The sequence below is a fragment of the Hevea brasiliensis genome, chromosome 5 (genome assembly GCF_030052815.1).
Source record: "Hevea brasiliensis isolate MT/VB/25A 57/8 chromosome 5, ASM3005281v1, whole genome shotgun sequence".
NCBI lineage: Eukaryota > Viridiplantae > Streptophyta > Magnoliopsida > Malpighiales > Euphorbiaceae > Hevea > Hevea brasiliensis.
In genome coordinates, this window is record NC_079497.1 from 93,073,831 (window position 1) to 93,097,019 (window position 23,189).

Genomic DNA, 23,189 nt, shown 5'->3' on the forward strand with positions numbered 1-23,189 from the left:
AAACTTTTCATTTACAAAGTAGGCAACACACAATTTTTCAAATGAGATTTTCAAAGCCATAACTAAATTCAAAACCATATTGTTCAAATATTTCATGCAAATCAATAATTAATTTTCCTTCCAAATTTCCATTATAGAATAAGCAACACAACATTCTCGAAATTCATAATGAACAAACACATTTACAATGTATAACAAATCAAATTCCATTATGAAAACTATAATTTAAAAATTATTGGTGCACAAAGACAATCAATTTTCAAAATCAAATTTCCATTAACAAGTGGCAACACCATAGTTCTCAAAACCCATAATTAACACAACGCATACAAATCAAGTTTTCAGTGAAAAAACAATAATTTAAAGTTATTGTGCACAAACCTGGACTTAATCGCCTCTAGGCCTTCCAGGTCTTTTTCAGCTGAAACACAAAATTTATAGTGTTTCAGTACCTTATTTCACAGTAAATCCAATAATTAATTCATAAATACTTAATTCTAGCACAAATATGCTTAAACTAACATTCTTGGAAATGTTCATTTTAGAGTTACTATTTAATGGTACTATTCAAGTCAATTTGTTGACTTTCTAAGCCTTAATAGGTATGGGAACTTCACTTTCACCCACATACCACATTTTGTTCACTAAATTTGTTGGTTTTGGTTGTTTACTCAAATTCTAAGTCTTTTAGGCAAATTTGCAATTTTTCAGTTCTGGTGTCCTAAGTTGCACTGTTTCATTGGTCACTTTACTGTTAGAATTTGGCAAAACTTCATTCATAGAAAATGTTCCCTATTGTCTTAAGTTTATTCTCCTTTTTGAATCACTTCAATTGGAGTTTTGTAGCTCAAGTTATAGCCATTTGAACCATAGTTGCCGGATTGGACTCAACCCAGAATTCTGGGCAATTTTTGGTTCTGGCAGTTTTGGGTCACCAATTTTGGGTGGCCAAACGACTTGGTTAATGGAATAATTTGGGTTTGTGTTCTTCATGAAAGTTTTAGATCTATATATCATCTGTCCACTAGTAAAATTTCAGGTTATTTAGACCTGCCTAGCTCAAGTTATGGCCAAATGAACAAACACTGTTCATTTGGTCAATTTATACAGAGGTAGACTGTGATTTTTCAATTTTGGTCAATTTGTTCACTAGGTTTTGGTCACTTTTTAGGCATGCTTCCTGAATGAAAATTGTGTCATTTAGTATCTATTTTCATTCTCAATTGGTCTCATACTAATTGGACTTGTAAATTTTCATTTTTGATCCCTCAAACGTATTTTGGTCATGCTGCCAGCAGCATGACCATACTTCATCCGAATTCGGCCTTAATTCCAACCATTCCAACACACTTCATTTGGTCACCATTGACCATTTTTCACTTCAAAATAGGTCCAAGACATCATTTACAAGTTTCTCACATTTTTGTCTCTAAACCCTAATGTCCAAACCCTAACCACACTAAATTGTTGCATTTAGCTAATTTCAAAGCTTTTAACTATAATCATTCAACTAATGGAGGTCCATAAACTCATTCAAATCCATCAAACCATACAAATATACTCCCATACACCTGCTGGCCAAAATTCAGTTTGGTACTCTACACATGTTTTTATTTCATTTCAAGTTTATTTACAAGTTAATCAAGCTATAAACATAACAAAATGAACTAACAAATCAAGTTTAGTTTACTAACCTTGTGTGCAGAATTTTCTTCTTCCTTTCCTTCAAGTTTTCTTTTCTTTCTTTCCCTTAGATCTTGTTTTCTAGTTGCCCAAACAAGTTTTATTTATGGTAGACTTTTTTTATGGTGGGATTTTTGGTTCTTCAAGCTCACAATCGAGCTTGAATGGAGGTTTTGTGAGGGAGAGAGGAGAGAGGCGGCAACCTTGTAAGAAGAAGATAGCTTTTTTATTTTTATTTTTTTTCTTTATGCCTTTAGTCTTATGGAAGACCAAAAAAATCAAATTAATTAAATATATTAATTATATTCTTTATGGCATCATGCATGATGTCATGCATGATGTCATCTCCCTACACCTTTTTCATTTTCTTCCTTTTTTTATTTTTCTATTAGTTCTTTAATTTAATTCTCGATTCTGAAACTTTTTTTTCTCCAATTTTATTTGATAGTTAGGTCAGGAGTCAGCTCTCGGGGTCAATTGACCAAATTGCCCCTCGCCGGTTCAACCCGATTTGCAAATAATTCAATATTTCTTTCGGATCCCTGACCTAATTATTTGACTGGCTTAACAATTCTTTTTCGTGATTTTCTCTTATCCAGTGTGTTCGTAATGGTCCTAAGGACCGCAGCGTCACATTTTACGGTTTGAAATTTGAGTTTAAATCGACTTCGCAATCGTTCCCGAGAAGGTCACCCATCGTTGTGAGTCTCGGCTCGTTTAACTTCTTATGTTCTATTTTTCTTATTTATACTTAACTATTTGGCAATTACTAATTATTTGTGTTTATGGCTTATCTAATTGTCTTAAGTGTGGTTCTAACCCCCTTAATTGTCCTGACCGACTCTGGTCACCGGAATAGTGAAATATACCTAGCTATACAAAAAGGGGTGTTACAACAATGGACCAGTCATACAGGCTAAGGAACCCCGGTCTCACCAGAAATCCAAACACATAGAAAGGTGCTACCACATTATCCGAGAAATAGTTGGGCGACGTGATGTAGCCATGCAGAAAATAGCATCAGCTGAAAATCCAGCTGATCCATTCATTAAGCCTATGTCACAGACTTAGCTAGACCGACATCTTGAGAAGATGGGTCTAAGATATTGTAATGAATGGCTCTAGTGCTAGTGGAAGATTATTAGTAGTATGCCCTAGAGAATATCATTTATTATTTATCTTGTACATCTTTTATTAATAAAAGGCATTTACACTTTTTCGTTTACATAATATATTTATGTGTAATAGAAAAGGTCCATTGATATTTTGTTAGAAATTCTATTCTTAAGTTGTTAAGAATATGAGTGACAGTATCCCTAGCACAAAGTATCATAAATAGGTTCACAATCGAGGATACTTCACAATAAGGACATGACTTATTCAGAAAAATTGTATTCATATTTGTTCCCAAGTTATTTATATGAGATATAAATAAGATGGAATGGTGAGTCTCATGCCATATGACAAACATGATAGGCACTTATACATGATAAGTAGGTTAAACTAGTGACGTTTAGGACAAGCACATGGAGTTTACTCTTATCAATGTGTTGTCATAAATAATATCAGTGCATATAATCTTTAGACATGAGATAACACAGTTATCTTGTATATAGGTGGTTTGAGTTTGATACTACTTTTATACTTGTACTGTGTATGGGTATAGGGGCATGTGTTGGCTCCTACTAGTTATATATGGAGGTAGGTGTCGATCAAGATGGAATCTGTTCCTCTAAGTAAATAGAGATAAAATCCTATGTTCATTTAATTATTCTTGATATTTCAAGTTCCTAGCCAGGACAGATAGAATTATTCAGAAAAGAGTTTCTGATGAGAAAAATCTTTTAATCAAGAACTAGAATTAAAAGAGAACATAATATTCATAGTAAATGGGGTTTGACATAAACCATGACTCCAGTACGAATTGGGATTTTGTAACAGAGAGATTCTAGTGCATGGTAACATATGATTATAGGTTCATTTAAGGTAAACCTTACTACTGATTGGGTGGCCATGGCATGCTATGCTAGGTGTTAACCATGATCTATGAGGTGTATAAAATGATTTAGAGAAATCATTTATGGTAAGAAAGAGTTCTGATGATATTAAGAGTTGATATTATGTCTCATTGCCAATTAGTGAGGAGCCTAGTAAGTCACACACATATATAAGTTATCACCAAATTAAATATGATTTAATTAATTAATTAAAGAGTTTAATTGATTAATTAAATAGGTTTGGTTTGTAATTAGATTGCAACGTCCCTAGCATGACTTGAAACCAAACCTAGATTATTGGATGTATAGTATAAGTTAAATTTATATTTAAAATGTTTAAATATGAATTTCATTAATGAGAAATTAATTAATAAAGATTAGTTAATTAATTTATATTTGATATAAATTGATTAGAAGAAGAGAAATAATTATTTTGGGTTGAGAACTCAAAATTAAGACACAGGGGCATTTTGGTCATTTCACAGGGTGACATGTGGCACCATGAGATGATGACACATGGCATTACACATAAGCTTGCCAAATGTCTTTTAATCATGTAAGATTATTAAAATCAAGATTAAATATAGATTTGACACTTGGCACAATGTGATTGGGTCAATTAAACCTAGAACCAATCAGAGGGTGACATGTGGCAAGGGTTTAAGTGGTGACCTAGCTATATAAGTGTTGTTATAAAAAAAAATAAAACACAAGCTGCTGCCTCCCATTTGTGCCGCCACCCTTGAGGCTTCCAATCTTCTCTTCTTCTTCATCTCTCATTCATTCCAAGAGATTAGAAAACAATCTCTTGAATTAAAAATACTAGAAATCATTTCTAGTGTTCTGTTTACATCTTTAATCTCCTAAAAGGCAAAACTTGATTTTCTAATTAATAGAAAAAGCTTTAGAAGCTGGTCAAGGCCTGCTATAGGTGAACTTGGTGTGGAAAAGCTAGAGGGACAACATATGGTGTCCTAAAGACGCATCCCAAAGGTGCAAATACGCTGCAGTGCATTAAGAGGTTAATATATTTATTTTTGTTCTAACCTATGGTTCTAAAATTAATGTGATTAATTCTAAAATCTTAAATGGCAAATACAGATCCAAAAACATATTAAAAGAGTTTTTATATGTTGTTTATCATCGAAATCAAATAGATAAAAATAAATCTTGCATGATGCATGTGACCCTAGGTGAAAAATTTTTGAATTCAATGATATAAACTTGTGTTTTTCAAGCTTCCACTCCTTCAGTTACATTTAGTGGTATCAGAGCACAGTTTAGGCATTTCTGAACCTAAATAGATTGCATATCATGCATTGCATTGTAAGTGTTAAGATGACTCTAATGCAGATCTTTTGATTTGTTATTTTGATCAGAATATGAACTCCACATCGCAGAGAGCGGTCGATGAGGAGGTGGAGAGTCATGCTCCATCTATGACGGAACCAGGAGACAGGAGGGAACCTGCTCCACCAGTACCAGATGCACCAGCCATATTTCAGCAAATAGCTGAGTTCTTTAGATAGATGGCAGGAGTTATGCCACCACCACCACCTCCACATCAAAAATCTCATATAGAGAAACTCAGGAAGTTCAGAGCAGTGGATTTTTTGGGCAAAAGGGAAGATGATTCTGTCACAGCTGAAAACTCATTAGACAGAACTGGAAAAGTCTTGAAACAACTTCATTGCACTCCAGAGCAGAATTTGGAAGCTGCTATATCACTACTGCAAGATGATGCATACCAATGGTGGGATACAGTGACTAGTGAGGTGTCACCATAACAAATAACTTGGGATTTCTTTCTCACTGAGTTCAGAAAGAAGTATGTGGGCAGTGTATACCTGGAAGAGAAAATAATGGAATTTATTACCCTACGCCAGAGACAGCTGACAGTGGCTGAATATGAAAGAGAATTTGTCAGACTAAGCCGCTATGGGCGGGAAATAGTCCCTAATGAGGCCGAGAGATGTAAGAGATTTTAGGAAGGACTCAATGATAACATTAAAGTAATGATTATAGCCTTGGGAATTACAGAGTTTTCCAAGTTAGTGGAAGCCGCACTGAAGGTTGAAAAAGTTAGAATAAATGAGTAAAACAGAAGGGCAGACAACAGAAAAGAGGTCAGGGTCAGACCAGTACATCTTTTGCCCCTAGTAAGAAATTCAAAGGTTCGCCTACTCAGAGTTTCAGTAAAGCACCAAGTCAAGGTCAGTCACAGAGGCCTAAATCTCAGTTTGCACTGAAGAGAGGTCAGTCCACACCTTTAATGGCTAGCTCTCTAGGGACAAGGTTCAGGGGACCAGCCCCAACAGTATCTGTTGCTTGCCCACATTGCCAAAAATGGCATAAGGGGGAATGTTGGAGGATGATAGGTGCTTGTTTACGGTGTGGGTCTACAAACCACCTAATATGAGATTGCCCGCGCAGAACTGCTACATCTACTCTGGTATCAACTGTTAGGCCTGCCCCTCCAGCTCTAAGGAGTAGAAAGCTGGGTAAGGCTGAGGCAGCTGGTACTTCACAGAAACCTGTATCAGAGTATGTGGAAAGAGCAGAAGGTAGGATACCAGCCAGAGCCTATGCTATGAGGGCACAAGAGGAACAGGATGCTCCAGATGTCATCAAGGGTACGTTCCTGCTCTATAATACTTCTGTGCATGCATTAGTGGATCCTAGATCTACTCATTCATATATTTGTATCAAGCTGCCCATAGAAAAGGGAATACCAATAGAGAAAAGTGACCAAGACATCCTAGTCACAAATCCCCTAGGCCACAGTGTGGTAGTAAACAAGGTATAAAAGGGCTGTCCATTGAAGATTCAAGGGAAAGAGTTCTCGGCAGACTTAATTGAACTACCTTTTCATGAGTTTGATGTGATTTTGGGAATGGACTGGTTATCCCATCATCAGGCAATGGTAGATTATAAATTGAAGAGAATCTCTCTAAAAACTGCTGAGAATGAAAAAATAATAGTTGCGGGTGAAAGGAAAGATTTCTTGTCCAATGTCATCTCAGCTATAGTTGCAAGGAGATGGATCAAAAAAGGGTGTGAAGCTTATCTGGCACGCGTGGTTGACACTAGACAGGGTAAACTTGACTTGTCTGACATAACCACAGTAAGGGATTTCTCTGAGGTATTTCCTGAGGAATTGCCTAGTTTGCCACTAGAAAGGAAAGTTGAATTTGCTATTGAGATTATGCTGGGTACAGCTCCTATTTCAATTGCTCCATATAGGATGGCACCTGCTGAATTGAAAGAGTTAAAAATCCAATTGCAAGAATTACTAAACAAGGGGTTCATATGCACCAGTGTGTCACCGTGGGGAGCTTCAGTACTATTTGTAAAGAAGAAAGATGGGACACTAAGGTTATGTGTTGACTACCGGCAGTTAAACAAAGTAACAGTGAAGAACAAGTAACCGTTGCCTAGAATTGACGATCTGTTTGATTAGTTGAAGGGAGCTGGTGTGTTTTCTAAGATTGATTTCAGATCAGGGTATCATCAGCTAAGGGTTAAGGATACAGATGTGCCTAAGACTGCATTCAGAACCCGGTATGGGCATTCTGAATTCCTAGTGATGCCATTTGGGTTAACAAACGCTCCAGCAGCATTCATGGACCTTATGAACCGTATCTTCCATCCATACTTAGATTGGTTCGTAGTGGTCTTCATTGATGACATCCTGGTATATTCCAAGGATAAAGCAGAACATGATGAACATTTGAGAATTGTTCTACAGACTCTAAAAGAGAAGAAACTGTATGCTAAATTGTCCAAGTGTGAGTTCTAGTTGAATAAGATTGCATTCCTTGGACATGTAGTATCAGCTAAAGAGATTAGAGTGGATCCCAAGAAGATTGAAGTAGTGATGGAATGGAAGCCTCCCAGAAATACAACTGAGATCAGAAGTTTCTTGGGGTTAGCTGGATATTATAGAAGATTTGTAAAGGGATTTTCCCTGATAGCTGCTCCAATGACCAAATTACTACACAAGAATATGAAATTAGACTGGAATGACAAGTGTCAAGCTAGTTTTGAGAGGCTTAAGGCTATGTTGATAGAGGCACTAGTGTTAACACAACCAGTGTCGAGAAAAGACTTTGTAGTCTACAGTGATACCTCACATAATGGGTTAGGGTGTGTACTCATGTAAGAAGGGAAAGTGGTCGCATATGCTTCCAGGCAGTTAAGGCCACATGAAAAGAATTACCCTACTTATGATTTGGAGTTAGCAACAATTATCTTTGCATTGAAGATATGGAGGCATTACTTGTATAGAGAAAAATGCTACATATACACAGACCATAAGAGTCTGAAGTATCTGCCAACCCAGAAGGAACTTAATTTGAGACAGAGGCGATGGATTGAATTCCTAAAAGATTATGATTGTGTGATTGACTATCACCCTAGGAAGGCAAACGTAGTTGATGATGACTTAAGTAGAAAATCTATTGTAGCATTAAGATCTCTAAATGCCCAACTATCCTTAATTCATGACGGAGTTATTTTGGCTGAGTTACAAGTGAAGTCGAATCTGTTACAATAGATACAGGATGGGCAGAAGACAGATGAGAAATTAATAGCTGTTATGGGCAAAATCACTGAGGGAATGGAAATTGAATATGAAGTGAAAGAAAATGGGTACATGTACTATAAAGAAAGAGTGTGTGTACCAGATGATAAAGAGTTGAAAACTAGTATTTTGAGAGAAGCACATAACAGTGTGTATGCTATGCACCCAGGAAGCACAAAAATGTACCATGACCTGAAACTTTGATACTAGTGGCCAGGTATGAAGAAGGACATAGCTGACTATGTAACTAGATGCTTGACATGTCAGCAAGTGAAAGCAGAACATCGAGTTCCATCAGGTTTGTTACAGCCCATAAACATAACTAAATGGAAATGGGACCGAGTCACTATGGACTTTGTTAGTGGTCTACCTCTCATTTAGAAGAAGCATGATGCAGTATGGGTGATTGTGGATAGGTTGACCAAATCAGCACATTTTCTGCCTGTCAAAACTAACTACTCACTAGAAAAGCTAGCAAAATTATATATCAGTGAGATAGTTAGACTACATGAAATTTCGCTTTCCATTATATCTGATAGAGACTCGAGGTTTATATCTAGATTTTGGAAGAAATTACAAGAATCATTGGGCACACAACTCCATTTTAGTATGACTTTTCATCCTCAGATGGATGGACAGTTAGAAAGAATAATCCAGGTAAATTTTAAAACTCATTGAGTTATTGTAAACAATAAATTGAACTGATAATGATATTAATAACCGAACATATGTGATGGGTCCTCGAGGATATGCTGGGAGTTGTGTTATTGAGTTTGAGGGAAGTTGGGACAGATACCTTAAACTGGCAGAATTTGCATACAACAATAGCTATCAAGCTAGCATACAGATGGCACCCTATGAAGTACTGTATGGGAGAAAATACAGAACACCTGTATGTTGGACTGAATTAGGTGATGATAAGCTAGTGGGGCCAGACCTGATAAAACAGACATAGGAAAAGGTGAAACTGATAAAAGCCAATTTGAAAGTTGCCTTAGACTGACAGAAATCTTATGCTGACTTGAAAAGAAAGGACATTGAGTATGAAGTTGGCGAGAAGGTATTTCTCAAAGTATCACCGTGGAAGAAAGTGTTGAGATTCTTGAAAAAGGGAAAATTAAGCCCTAGGTTTATTGGCCCATGTGAAGTTATTGAACGTGTGGGACCAGTAGCCTACAGATTAGCCTTATCACCTGAGCTGGACAAGATACATAATGTGTTCCATGTCTTGATGCTCAGAAGATACAGATCAGATCCTTCACATGTCATCTTAGCAGAAGAAATTGTGGTACAACCTGACCTGACATATGAAGAAGAACCGATTAAAATCTTGGTATGAGAGGTAAAAGATCTCAGAAACAAGACAATTCCACTAGTGAAAATCCTAAGGAGGCACCACAACACGGAAGAGGCAACATGGGAAAATGAGGAGACAATGAGGCAACAGTTCCCTCAACTCTTCACATCAGGTAAATTTCGAGGATGAAATTTTTAGTTAGAGGGGAAGAGTTGTAACATCCTCCCTGTATGTTTTTTGTATGTTCTATTGCTCTGGTGACCTAATGTCAGTTCGGGCAAGTCAGGATGTCTGGAACTACACTTCGATGACAGTGAACAGATATATAATGATGAAATAAATAAAAAGAAAATACAAGAAAAATTAAAGAAAAATAAAATAGAGAAAATGAAACTAAGTAACATGAGCCAGCATCGTAGCGATGGGTGACCACACCGGGAAGTTACAACGAAGGAAATTGCCAAACCCAGTACTGCGGGGAACCCTCAGAATTAAATTTTAAGACATAATTAAAGGTTTATTGAAATGTAATTGACACTAGAAATATAAAAGAAAAATTAATAAATTAGTTTAAATAAAAACGAAAAATCGAGAAACAGACAAAAATCGGTGTTACTGAAAAATCAGGAATACAACTCGAAGTAGGGCATTTTGATCATTTGACACCTAGAGTTGGCTTTTGAGCTTAATGTCCATTAAAAATAAATGGTATTACACTTTGAAAATGTCATGAAAAATTAAATTGTGATACATTATATAAATAGTGAAAGAAATGAGGTAAATGTGCAAATAATGAAACTTTAATTAATTAAACATTAAACAAATTTTAAGTGCTCCACTAACTAAAATTTAAGGGACTTAAATAATATAAATGGGATAGAATTAATTCATCTTCTTCAACCTTTGGAAGTGTGGCTGAATTCCTCCATGGGAGACCTCCATGGCCAAACTCCTTTCCTCGCCATGCATTCATGATTCAAGCTCCCTTTCACCATAAATCCTTCATTAAACCTTGCATACTCAGCTTGGGGAAGACATTGGCAGTAAAAAGAAGAAGTTTAGTGAGGTTTGAGCAAACTACAAAAATAGATAAGTGTCCAAATCCCCTCCCTTGCTTTAGTAAACTTCATGTTTAGGTTGAGGTGAGTTGAATGGTGAACAGAATGGAAGAATTTATTGAGTTATGGTATTGTTCAAATTTGGCAGCCATGAAAACCTATGTTGCTTGAGTTTTTCTTACCTCTAATGGATGGAAAATAGCGTTGATTTAGTTATTTTAAAGTTGTCGCAATTTAGTTTCCATGTATATGTACATTGAGTACTTGAATTTGAAGGTTTGGAAAGCAATTTGTATATCTTAGTAAACTGCCACTTTTGGTAGCCTTTAAATTCATGAATTAGTATTTGGTTTCATGAATTTTCTTGATGAATTATGGTGAAGATGAATTGAGGGCAGTGTATGTGAAGTAATGGTTGGGAGATATATGTTATAATCAAGTGTTTTCATGTATATATTATGTTGAATTTAACTTTGCAAATTAGTGTTGTATAATGTACATAGAGCACTTGTATATTCTGTCCAAATGGACATGATTGAGATATGATGAATGGTATAGAAGTGTTATGAATGTATATTTGTAGTTTTTGGAGGAGGAGAAGTGTCATTTGGAAGTGTTCTTTGTGTGCAGATTTTGTGTTGTGAAGGTAGTAGGTAAATGGAAACTAAGTGACAATTGGTGACCCCAATCGGTATGAGACTAATGAGAGGTGAAACAAGACACAAAATAGGCCAGCTTTCATGTAGAAATATTGCCAAAATTCTGCCTAGAAACTGACCTTAAAAATGACCTAATCTGGAATTGTTAAGTGCAAGCCTAGATTTTTGACCATATGAACAGTAGTCACTAAGATGACCATAACTCACTTAAAATAGGTCCAAATGACCTGGAATTTTTACCATGGAAAGCTTAGACATAGAGCTACAATTGTTATGAAGACACAAAGCCCAGAAATGGCCAGAATCAAGTCAAATTGCTTGCCCAAATTCGGGTACCAAAACTGCCAGAACTGAATTTGACCTAAAATTGACCAAATTTTGCGTTAAAGATGCAATCTGTCCAGTTTTAGTAAATTGATCATATCTTAGGCTATACAACTCAGAATGACCTGAAATTTGTGCCAAAAGTTCAATAAGACATAGAGCTACAATTTTTCTTCTTTGATCAGAAGCTAAAAACCAAGAGAAATAGGATATTAAGCTAGACCAATCTAGTACACTAAAATTGAAATTTTGACATTTACATACAATGAAGCTTGAAGTAATTTGGCAATAAATGCCAACTTATGAAAAGGATAAATTACACTATATTGGCAGCATATTGAATTACAAATTATGACCTGTTGATACTAGAATCAGCTTATCCATGATATCTAAAGAGGTCAACATTTGTATTGACTTGTGAATTACATAATAACTAGTAAACTCTAACAATAAAGAATTAAACAATTAATTTATAATGTGCCCTAGTTTTCCTAGTTGACTAGTTTGGATAGGTTTACATGCCAATAGGATTCTAACAGCTATTCTGTAAATGGCTTTATGCCATACTGTGTTTTTACGGCATATTTTGTTGCATTGTGACTTTAATAGCCTATGGCTATACGTATTGTGTTATTATACTTGGCTTATCGCCAGATTGATTATATGGCTTTTTAGCCACACTGTTTGTACACCGAGAGACACTTTGTGATCGATAGTGTGACGGCCTGAGGTACTAGGTACCCAGTACGAATATATCCGTTTATCCAGTCTGGTCAGTGTATAGGCTACACGAGCAGTTAATTAAAGCATTATTAAATTCAAATAGCTAAATTCAGTTTATTGACATACAGCGCCACCAAAATTAGCAAAAATGAAAGGTTAGCAAATAAAAGTAGAATCAGAAACTGCAAAGAATATCGATGTTATGAATTCATAAACAATTCATTTATTTTATTTTAGTTTATATTTCTTTATATTTGGCACCACTAAGCAGAATTGCTTAGCGCATTGCTTTTTGCTACGCGTAGGTATTGGAGACACAGCTGGGGAGCCCAGCAAACCTGCGACCGGGTGAGACATCAGATCTGCACAGGAGTCCAGAGTCATCTGCACTACACCGCATACATGGTAGGACTTAGGATCTTGTGTAATGACTATCAGTCGTATTTTGACATTTTGTTATGTAATATGTATATCATAAAACTTTAAGGTTTGTAATAATTCATACATATTAAACTCCTATGGAGAGTGTTGGATGAATGTAAATTATGATAGATTGTATTTTGAAACTATGAAATTTTGAGACTATAAAATTATTAGGAAGGTTGAGATTACTATATTGAACTGTTTTTAACAAGTTTAGAAGAACAGTTTGTCCAAAATACAGACGACACCTTGCCGAATTTTTATTACTATTTTTTTAGAACACTGATTTTATTAAAATATGAAAATAGAACTAGTATGTTATGAATATCACATAAAGACTTATTAAATCAAATTGAGGTCAAAAAATGAGATAATCACAGATTAGGTTCTCCGGCACGCCGTGTAGCACGCCTTGCTCGGCTACACTGTAGACGGGTAAGGGTGTTACGAAAAACCTAAAAGGGTGCTCCTAACAAAATGAGAGAAAAAAGGAAAATACCTACAAGGGCACTTTCTACAAAATGAGAGAAGGATGAAAATCCAAAAGGGCATCCTGAAAAAGTGTGTAAAAAAAAAAACTAGGAGTGCAAACTTGAAAAGGTGCTCCTTGATGGATGCCGAATCCACCCAAAATTAAATTAACGATAATTACTAATAACGAAATATTTTCTGCAGTAAGTGGTAATCCAGATCAAACCCTAGAGACTGAGTTACTAAATTCCGTGCACTTGTGTAACAGAAAAAGAACAAAGGTTGGGGGGGAAAGGTTGTAACACTAAATCAGAAGAAATTAAGTTCAGAAATTATAGAACTAAATTTAAATATGAAACTCTTAATTTAAACAAACTTCAGTCCATGGTGATTCGCATTCTAATGCATGACTCGATTATAGATAAAAGAAATGCAATTATCTCTTATTGAATACTTAACGTAGATTTACCAAACAGTGAGGTAAAACCCATTACTTCCCTATACTCATCAATTTGAGCCCAGCACTCTTGTTGACTTTAATTATTAACTGAATTGGTATTAAGCAATCGTCATCAAATTAATAACTACTTTAAGAACAGGAAGTAGTTAAGCTGAACAACGATTTATAAAGCATAAACCATTTAATTCACCCTATTGTTTCCTTAGGTTATTATCGAAAACTTGGATCATAATCAATAAAACCTAATGCTACTCACATTCAATCTTACACAATAATTACGGATTATGAAGATGAATTAGCAATTGATCAAATTAAATAATTAACTAATAGGTCTTTTTAGCAAATCATTCAATAAATCAAAAACAATTAAATCAGGAAACAATAGATATTCAAAAAGGCATAATTTAAATTAAGAACCTATTTTCATAAATCATGCATAAGAACTAGAATCCCTTGAACTGAATTTAGAACTTAGCCACTCATGTTCATGGCTTATAGAAAATTAAAGAAAAATAAAGAAAAAATCTAAAAAGAAAATGGAGAATGAAGGTCTTCTATGGTGTTTGAAAGTCTGAATGGTGTATTTCGGCTGCTGCCCAAAGATGGTTTTTATAATAAAAAACCTAATCCCAAAGATAAGAACCAAACTTGGAAAAGTTTTGACATTCAAAAGATAGATTTTCTGCTTTGCATTCACAGCCATTTTTCAGCCACTTCCCTTTCAAATCTGTCTCTTCCTTCTTCAGGAAAGTTGTAACCCTACTTCTTAGCTTTCTAATGTGTATTCATTTGCCCAAATTGGAGGTCTACAGCCCAAGTTATGGGCCAAAAATCGAAACTGATTCTAACAAAGTATCCAACCCATAATGACGACTTCATTGCCATTTTTGACAATTAAAACGGCCTTATCTCACTTCCAGCCCTTCATAGAAATTGTAGAAGTGGCTCTTAAGGTTCAATTGGGTCTAGGTTTGCTTCATTTGAACATTTAGAACTCTAGATACAAAATAAATATTGAAACTAGTCGTGACACATCAAGTCTGGGCTTTTGTATTAGATTCACAACTATTTTTTGTCAACCTTGGAGACTGATTTGGGCTTTGGTCCCTCTTTGTTATTTGTAATGCTCTATCTTAGCTTTTTAATGAATTAAACAATATTAGATTTGAAGACCCACAACTTTAGAAACACCTGAAAGATACAGCAAAGGTCAAATTAATGCAAATGCTGAAAATTTCTCCATTTAACACAATTATTTCAATAACTATCTAAAAATATGCCTAAATGATAATTATAATCAACTAAATTAGGCATAAAAACACACTAGAAACACTAAATGTAATGGGAGTAAAATTAATAAATTATGCACTTATCATTCCTAGTAAGACTTAAAACAGATGAATAAGGTTGGATGATGAGCTCATAGTTAGAAGGCAGTAAGTGGCCGTGGCACAAATTTTCTCAAATGACTACTATCTCTGGCAATGAAGGATCCTAAAAGTTGATTAAAAGGAATTCGTGAGACTTCCCTTACCTTTTTCTTCCAAGAATCATATACCTTTCATATATTTCTCCTTATCAAAAATCATAATGTCAATTTTTTTATAAAAAATCATAATGTCAATTTTTCTTATCCTTTATGCATGACCCACTAGCCCATTTGTTTTGGAATTTTGTGTTGTTAACTTATTAACGTTTTATTATAAATTAAAAATTTAAACATCGATAACTTTATATATATTACTTTAGGATTACAGGGGATAGAAATCAGTGAACAAACAGCATATTAGTGCAAAATACCACCCAAGAGATTGGGACTCGGAGCTAAAAAAAAAAAAAAAGTTAAGGATGAAAACCCAAAAGGGCATCCTGGAAAAAAAAATGGAGTGAAAACCTGAAAATGCGTTCCTAACAAAAGGAGGTGAGAATAAGAGAAGCTACTCTCTATAACAAGGAGACTCTGAATGACTAAGAGGAAGGGGAGTGGAGACGAATGAAAAACCTTATTTTTTAGTCTACTTTTGCTTCTTCCATCAATCATTTGGCTTTAGGTTCATGGTTAAATAAACTTTTGATAGGATAGAGGCTCCTCACTGGGTTTGCTTTGAAGATCGAACATTCAACTTTTCATAATTAAACTCATGGTAAATTTGCTAAGCTTAAAATCAGCCTATTTGTTCAAGTATAATAGTAATCATTCTCATTTTCTATAATTTAATTTCTTGTTATCAACCTTTGGATTCAAGATCTAAGTTAATTTAAATTTTCTACAATTTAATTTCCTGTCATCAATCTCTGGATTCAAGATCTAAGCTGATTTTAATTTTTTACAATTTAATTTTCCGTTATCAACCTTTGGATTCAAGATCTAAGGTGATTCTAATTTTTGCAATTTAATTTCCTGTTATCAACATCTGGATTCAAGATTCAAGTTGATTTTAATTTTCTACAATTTAATTTCCCGTTATCAACATCTGAATTAATATTCAAGTTAATTTTAATTTTCTGTAATTTAATTTCCTGTCATCAACTTCAGGATTCAAGATCCAAGTTAATTTTAATTTTCTATAATTTAATTTCCTATTATCAACATCTAAATTCAAGATCCAAGTTGATTTTAATTTTCTGCAATTTAATTTCCCATTATTAACCTCTGGATTTAAGATCCAAGTTTATTTTAATTTTTTGCAAATTAATTTTCTATCATTAACCTCTAGATTCAAGATCCAAGTTGATTTTAATTTTCTGCAATTTAATTTCTTATTATCAACCTTTGGATTCAAGATCCAAGTTGATTTTACTTTCATGCAATTTAATTTTCTGTTATCAACCTTTGGATTCAAGATCTAAGTTGATTTTAATTTTCTACAATTTAATTTCCTACTATCAACCTTTGGATTCAACATTCAAGTTGATTCTATTTTTCTATAATTTAATTTTCTACTATTAACCTCTAGATTCAAGATTCAAGTTGATTTTATTTTTCTGCAATAATTTCCTGTTATCAACCTCTAAATTTAAGATCCAAGTGAATTTTAATTTTTTGTAATTTAATTTTTTATCATCAACCTTTGGATTCAAAATTCAAGTTAATTGTAATTTTCTATAATTTAATTTCTTGTTATCAACCTCTGGATTCAATATTCAAGTTGATTTTACTTTCATGCAATTTAATTTCCTGCTATCAACCTCTAGATTCAAGATCCAAGTTGATTTTAATTTTCTATAATTTAATTTCCTGTCATCAACCTCTAGATTTGAGATAAAAGTTGATTTTAATTTTTCATAATTTAATTTCCTACTATCAACCTTTGAATTCAAGATTCAAGTGAATTTTAATTTTTTACAATTTAATTTCCTATTATCAACGTCTGGATTCAATATCTAAGTTGATTTTAATTTTCCACAATTGAATTTCCTGTTATTAATCTCTGGATTCAAGATCCAAGTTAATTTTAATTTTTCACAATTTAATTTTCTGTTATCAACCTCTAGATTTAAGATTCAAGTTGATTTCAATTTCATAATCAATATCGATTTTAAGCATCGAACCCGTCCAAAATATGAGTCTATATCAATTTCATAATGTAATAGTCTATGCCACTGGGCCTAGCTAGGGATGAGCTCTGATCCCATGGAAAAAAGCTTTCCCAGTATATGAGGTGGCTTTTCTTCTTACACGCTCTGATCTGGCACAGATCATTCAGGAGTATAATCTCCCGACCAATGCTTTCGAGCTCATTAGATGTCACAGGGATCTCTGGGTCGATCACTTTTTTGAGGAAGGAGATCATATTATAGTTTATGAAGAGCAGTTCAAAGCCAGGCAGCACTTCCCCTTGGATTGATTTTGTAAGAACGTGTTACATATAATCAAATCTGCGTGGCTCAACTACATTCAAACTCATGGAGAACACTAGTAGCCTTTTGAGGTTTGTACTAAACCAAAGGCCTAGAGCCCAAGGTGAAACTCTTTGCCAAACTACACTGGCTCACCCGATAAAAGAATAATGAATTTTAGTTCTTCTAGGTGAAGCCGAACTGTGGGCTCTTCACCGATCTCCCCTCCTCACTGAAGACCTAGAAAGATCGAATATTCATCCTACGGAGTTGAGATCCCTGTGGCTTTAAAGGCTTGCCATGGAGTTGGAATTACTTGGCTGAAAGGCCAGAAAAGAAAATCAATCTCAACAAGGCCGATAAGGCTATGGTGAAGGTGCTCAAGAGCCAAGCGAACTCTCATAAATACCTATGCTCGAACATTATTGGGGCTAAGCTTAGATAGTGAATGATGAACGTGATCGCCCAAGAATACGTCTTGCTCTAGCTCTCTGACCTCAGGCTCGAGAAGGGTAAAGCTTCTCATCTCAAGTCCTATGATTATTATGAACTCACTAGCTTCTTTTTATGTGTAGACATGGTGGGAGGAAAGGCTGATAAGACAGCTTGACAGAGAAAAAGAGAGCTCGCCAGAAAAGTTTTAGAGAAAAAAAAGGCTACCGCCATTGCAACCAGGGCCGAGCTCAAGGCCTAGAAACAAGATCGCGTGGAGGGGATGAGCTCCCTAGCCCTAGCTCAAGTGGAAGCTATTACCGAGGGGTCGACCCCTGCCTCAGAACAACCCACTACTCAACCTCCAATCTCTGCTGTTTCAAAGGGCATATCTTTAAGGCAAGCAGTCCCGTCTGAGCGACCATTCTACCGAGGTGCTCAGGTGCTAATTAGTTTAGTGGAGAGGAATCGCACTGTTCGAGGTAATATAGACCTAGCCTAAGTTATTGATGGTTCAATTTGCTTCCCTAAAGATCGAGCCCGAATGGCCACAGAAACATCAAGGAACTCCTCATCCAGTTGATGAGTCTGAGCGTGGAAGAGGTTGCTACCCAGTATATGATCATTCAAAAGTTCAACTTTCTTAGGAGGGAGATCTTAAAGGCGGTTTAGGAGGCTATGGCTTCCAAGAGTTAACTCTCAGCCATAAATGCCTGGATTGTAGAATTAGAGCAGCAGGTGAAATCTTCTAAAGAGTTGACAGCTTAGCTAAGGAAGGAACTCGAAGATGCCCAGGCCCGTCGAGCTATCGAACAGGCTAAGTTTGCTGAGGAGATAAACGCGAAGGAGAATGAAGCCTTGGAGAAGGAATCTGACACCTATGTGCAAGCTTACGGCGATCTTCTAACCGAGCTCATTAAACGCTATCCTGAAGAGGACTTCACCTAGATCAGGAAGCCTACTCTAGGTGTTGAGGCTGAGAGCGAGAGCGAACTGGAAGGAGAGGATGTAAATGTAACTGATGAATGGGCTGGGGAGGACCCACCCACAGAATGATGTAATATCAAACATGTTTAATGAAACAAAGGATTTCTTTAAGATTGGTCTTTCTCAGTCTTATTGAGATTGGATAATCACATGACTGTCATCTACTGACAAGTTCAGTCAATGAGCTTTAGAGATCGAACTAACAACATAGAAATTGGAAACTAAACTTAATAATGAACTTCAATTAGTAACAAAATTAAAATTAAAAATTGAGCTTTATTAAGATCAGATGGTCTGAAGACTAGACTAGAACAAGACAAACAATTGAGATCTGGTTGTTTGTAGACAAATTGGATTTGAACCAGGATCAAACTTCAATTAAAACTAAAACAAGGATGAGCTAGGAGATCAGATAATTAGCACCCAAACTTTCAAACTCGAACAAGTGTATAGGAATAAAATTCAAAACCAAAATTATTGAGTTCGAGCAATCATGAGATCAGACTAGAACATAAATGTAACCTTTATCGAGATCGGATAATGTCGGGATCAAACCCTGATTCAGAAACTGACTACATGAAAATTAAAACTTCAACAGACAAACCAATTATATATTAATTAAACTAGAATTGTCATTTTTGCTAAATGATGAATTTATTAACAGGTATTAATGATGAAACTTAAAACCAGTATTATTAAGTTTGGGCAATCCCAAGATCGGTCAACAATAGAATTGAAACCTTTATCAAGATCGAATAATGTTGGGATCTAATCCTGATTCAAAAAGTACATGAAATTAATGAACTAACAGATGAAAATTAATTAGACTAGAATTGTCATTTCTGTCGAAAATTGACCAGCTAAAAAATGGTATCTATATATACCCCTAGGACACCTACTTGGTCCGACCTCTTCACCCTCATTGGTGGTCCATGAAACATGTACTAATGGCGGGCTCCCTGCTCTCTGACCATCGATGCCGCTCATTTTCAGTTGAAGAAAGAAAATATTTGATGAAAAAAGATCTAACACTATACCTTTAGTGAAAATGTCACTAGAAAATCAAGAGCTAGGAAAAGAACTCGCCGAAGATTGGAGAGAATAGAGAGAGTGAAAAAATGCAAAATGTGAAAATGACAGCCTTCCCCAAATATAATGCTTTGCAAGACCCGAAGTGACACCTCGGTTAATGAAATATTTATTGTTTTCCCAGTATTTAATGCATTATAGCAAAGACCAGATAAGGATAGATTGGATGAAAGGAGATCAGATGAAGGGCTCTTGAGTGACTACAGAAATTGGATTGAAAGAGTTCTAATAAAGGTGTAACACCCTCCATGTAGCAACTCCGTACATTCTACTGTTCCGGTGACCAGTGTCGGTCCGGACAGCTAGAACGTCCGAAAAAAAATATTTAAACTAAAGTGAGGAACCATAATTAATTCAAATATTAATAAGAAAATTTTAGAAAAAATTTTAGAAATAAAATACAACCAAGTAAAATGAGCCGATGCCCAAGCGATGGGTAACCCAGTGGGAAGTTGCGGTTCTCGCAACTAGGAGCCCTAGACCCGAGAGAAAATTCATAAAATAATTTTTGGGACACCAGAGAAGGGTCATCGAGGTTCCTATGGCATTAGAATTCCAAGAAAATATTTAGAAAAATTTTTCAACCAGTACAGACAATTTTGACCCATTAAGCCAAACAGAGGGCATTTTGGTCATTTCGCCTTTAGAGGCGATTTTTGGCCGACTTGTCCAGTTAAGTAAATAATTATTATAACATAAAATATGAATAAATATTGCCAAAAATTGAATTGTAAATGAGTAGAAAAGAAAAGAAAAGAAAAATGAAAGAAATTAAGAATAATGACATCACATGGTGTCATTAACATCCCCCCAACCAATCAAAATTTAACAAGCCTTCTTAAAACACTTAAAAGAGTCAAAATGGACCAAAAAAATTCTGGTGTTCTCCTTTTTCTTCAGTAAGCCGAAATTTCTTTTCCTCTTCCTCCATAACTCTCATTCTATCATACCTTCAAATCCTTTGATTTCTCACCCTAAATTCTATAAAGTCCTTCACAAAAATTTGTCACCCAAACTTACTAGAGTATTTGGCAGCCAAGGAAACAAAAGAAAGTGAAGGATTTGCAAGAGAAAACTCTGCCCTACAAAGGTTAGTGCCATCTTTCTTTTTTTTCTTTGGATAATCATGTTAAGGCACTAAGTTAAGCTAAGAAATTGTGGGATTTGAAGGGAATTATGTATGCTAGGGTAGAGGTAAATTTCGGCAGCCTATTGGGAGTGGGGATTTGATTGTTTTGATGGGATTAGAATGGATTAGAGATGGTGTTTGAAGTGTATATACATATTGATAATGAATTAGTGTGTTTAACTAATGCATGTTGTGTGAATTGGAATGGGGAATTAGGGTTTTGAAGAGAAATGTGGACTTTGTTTATGTAATGTTGAATGAACATTCTAAGGGTCAATTAGTGACCATTTGAGGGAAATTGACCATAACTTGGAGTGAATTATAGCATTAGAAAACTGATTTGGTATACTGCCTAGTGAGAGCAGCAGGTTGGGATGTAAGTCCAGCCTGTTTGGACAGCCACAACTTGGTCTGTGTAGGTTCAATTGGTATTTGGCCAATTGGACATGAAACTAAACATATAATGGCACAACTTTGGTGAAGAAACCATGCCCAAAAGAAGAAACCAAGTTGACCAAAAACTTGCCTCAATCTGGGTGTCCTGCAACCAGTTTATGCAGAATGACCAAATGAACAGTGATTGTTCATTTGGCCATAACTCAGTGTAGAATGGCCCAATTGACCTGAAATTTACCAGCAACAAGCTGAGATATAGACCAACAACTTTCATGAAGGAACCTACCCCAAATTATGACCAGAACCTATTCAACAAGAGAGTGGAAGTTATCACATCGTGACCGTAGATATGGTCAGTTCTGAAAATTTTCAATCCGGCCAGTTGTGGTTTTTGGACCATAACTTGAGCTACAAAACTCCAAATGGAGTGATTCAAAAAACGAAATTCAACTAGACAAAATAAGAAACAACTTTTATGTTTATCATTTTCTCAAATTCCCACTACAACAGTAACTAATGAAACAGTAAATATAGGGTATAAAAACTGAAATTTCTGCTCCATTAATGTTAAGCTTAGAAATGGTATTGGTAATCAATGCCAACAAATTTTGAATGCAAAATGTGGTATGTTGGGAGTGTTAAAACCAATGTACCTATTTTCTATACAAAAGTCAACATTTTTGTTGACTAATGAATGGAATAGTAACACCAAAACTTGAAATTCAAAAATTGAAAGATTCCAAAGTGACAAATGCCCTAGTATACCTAACAAGATTGGTTTGGATAGTTTGGCATGCCAATAGGGTTCAGTTAGCAGTACTGCATATGGCATTATGCCATTCTGTGATTTCATGGCTTTTAGCCATTCTGACCTTGTATTGAAATTTGGCCTAGTGCCTGATGTTATTACAGTTTATTAGCTGTTCTGTTGCATACCGGGAGATACATATGTGACCGATGGTGCGACGGCCCGAGGTACTTGATACCCAGTGCCAGTTTACCCGTTTATCCAGTCTAGTCATCTAGTATAGGTTACTTGGGCAACCAAAAAAAAAATGAAAGTGGATAAATTTAACGAAATAATGAATATAACAAGTACACAATAAGTAAGACTACAAATACTCATTGAAAATTTAATTGCAATAAGACATCGATACATTCACTGCATATTTATTTTTTTGTTATTTCTTTGTATTTTATTATTGGCACCACTAAGCATTATTGCTTAGCGCGTTGCTTTTGCCACGCGTAGGTTCTGGAGATACTGACCGAGAGCCCAGTAGACCACAGACTAGGTGAGACCTCTGCAGCTCTGCATAGTGTCCGTGTCACCTCACCATATTCAGTGCATTGGTAGGACACTAGGTTTCATTTTGGTATTTTGTAACTAACTTTTATTTTCTTTTGTGTAATTGAAACTTATGTAATGTATTTTGATGTTCATGTAAATAATGGAAATTGTGTTTGTGAATGGAAAAGTGAATATTTCTTTATGACTTTTACATGATTATTACATGAGATGAATGATTGGGAAATGGAAATGTTGTTGAAAAACATATTGAGATTTTGATATTGGAGTTTGAGAATGATTGAATATGATTATTAGAAGTGTTTTTCACAGGTTCCGAAGAACTCTTTT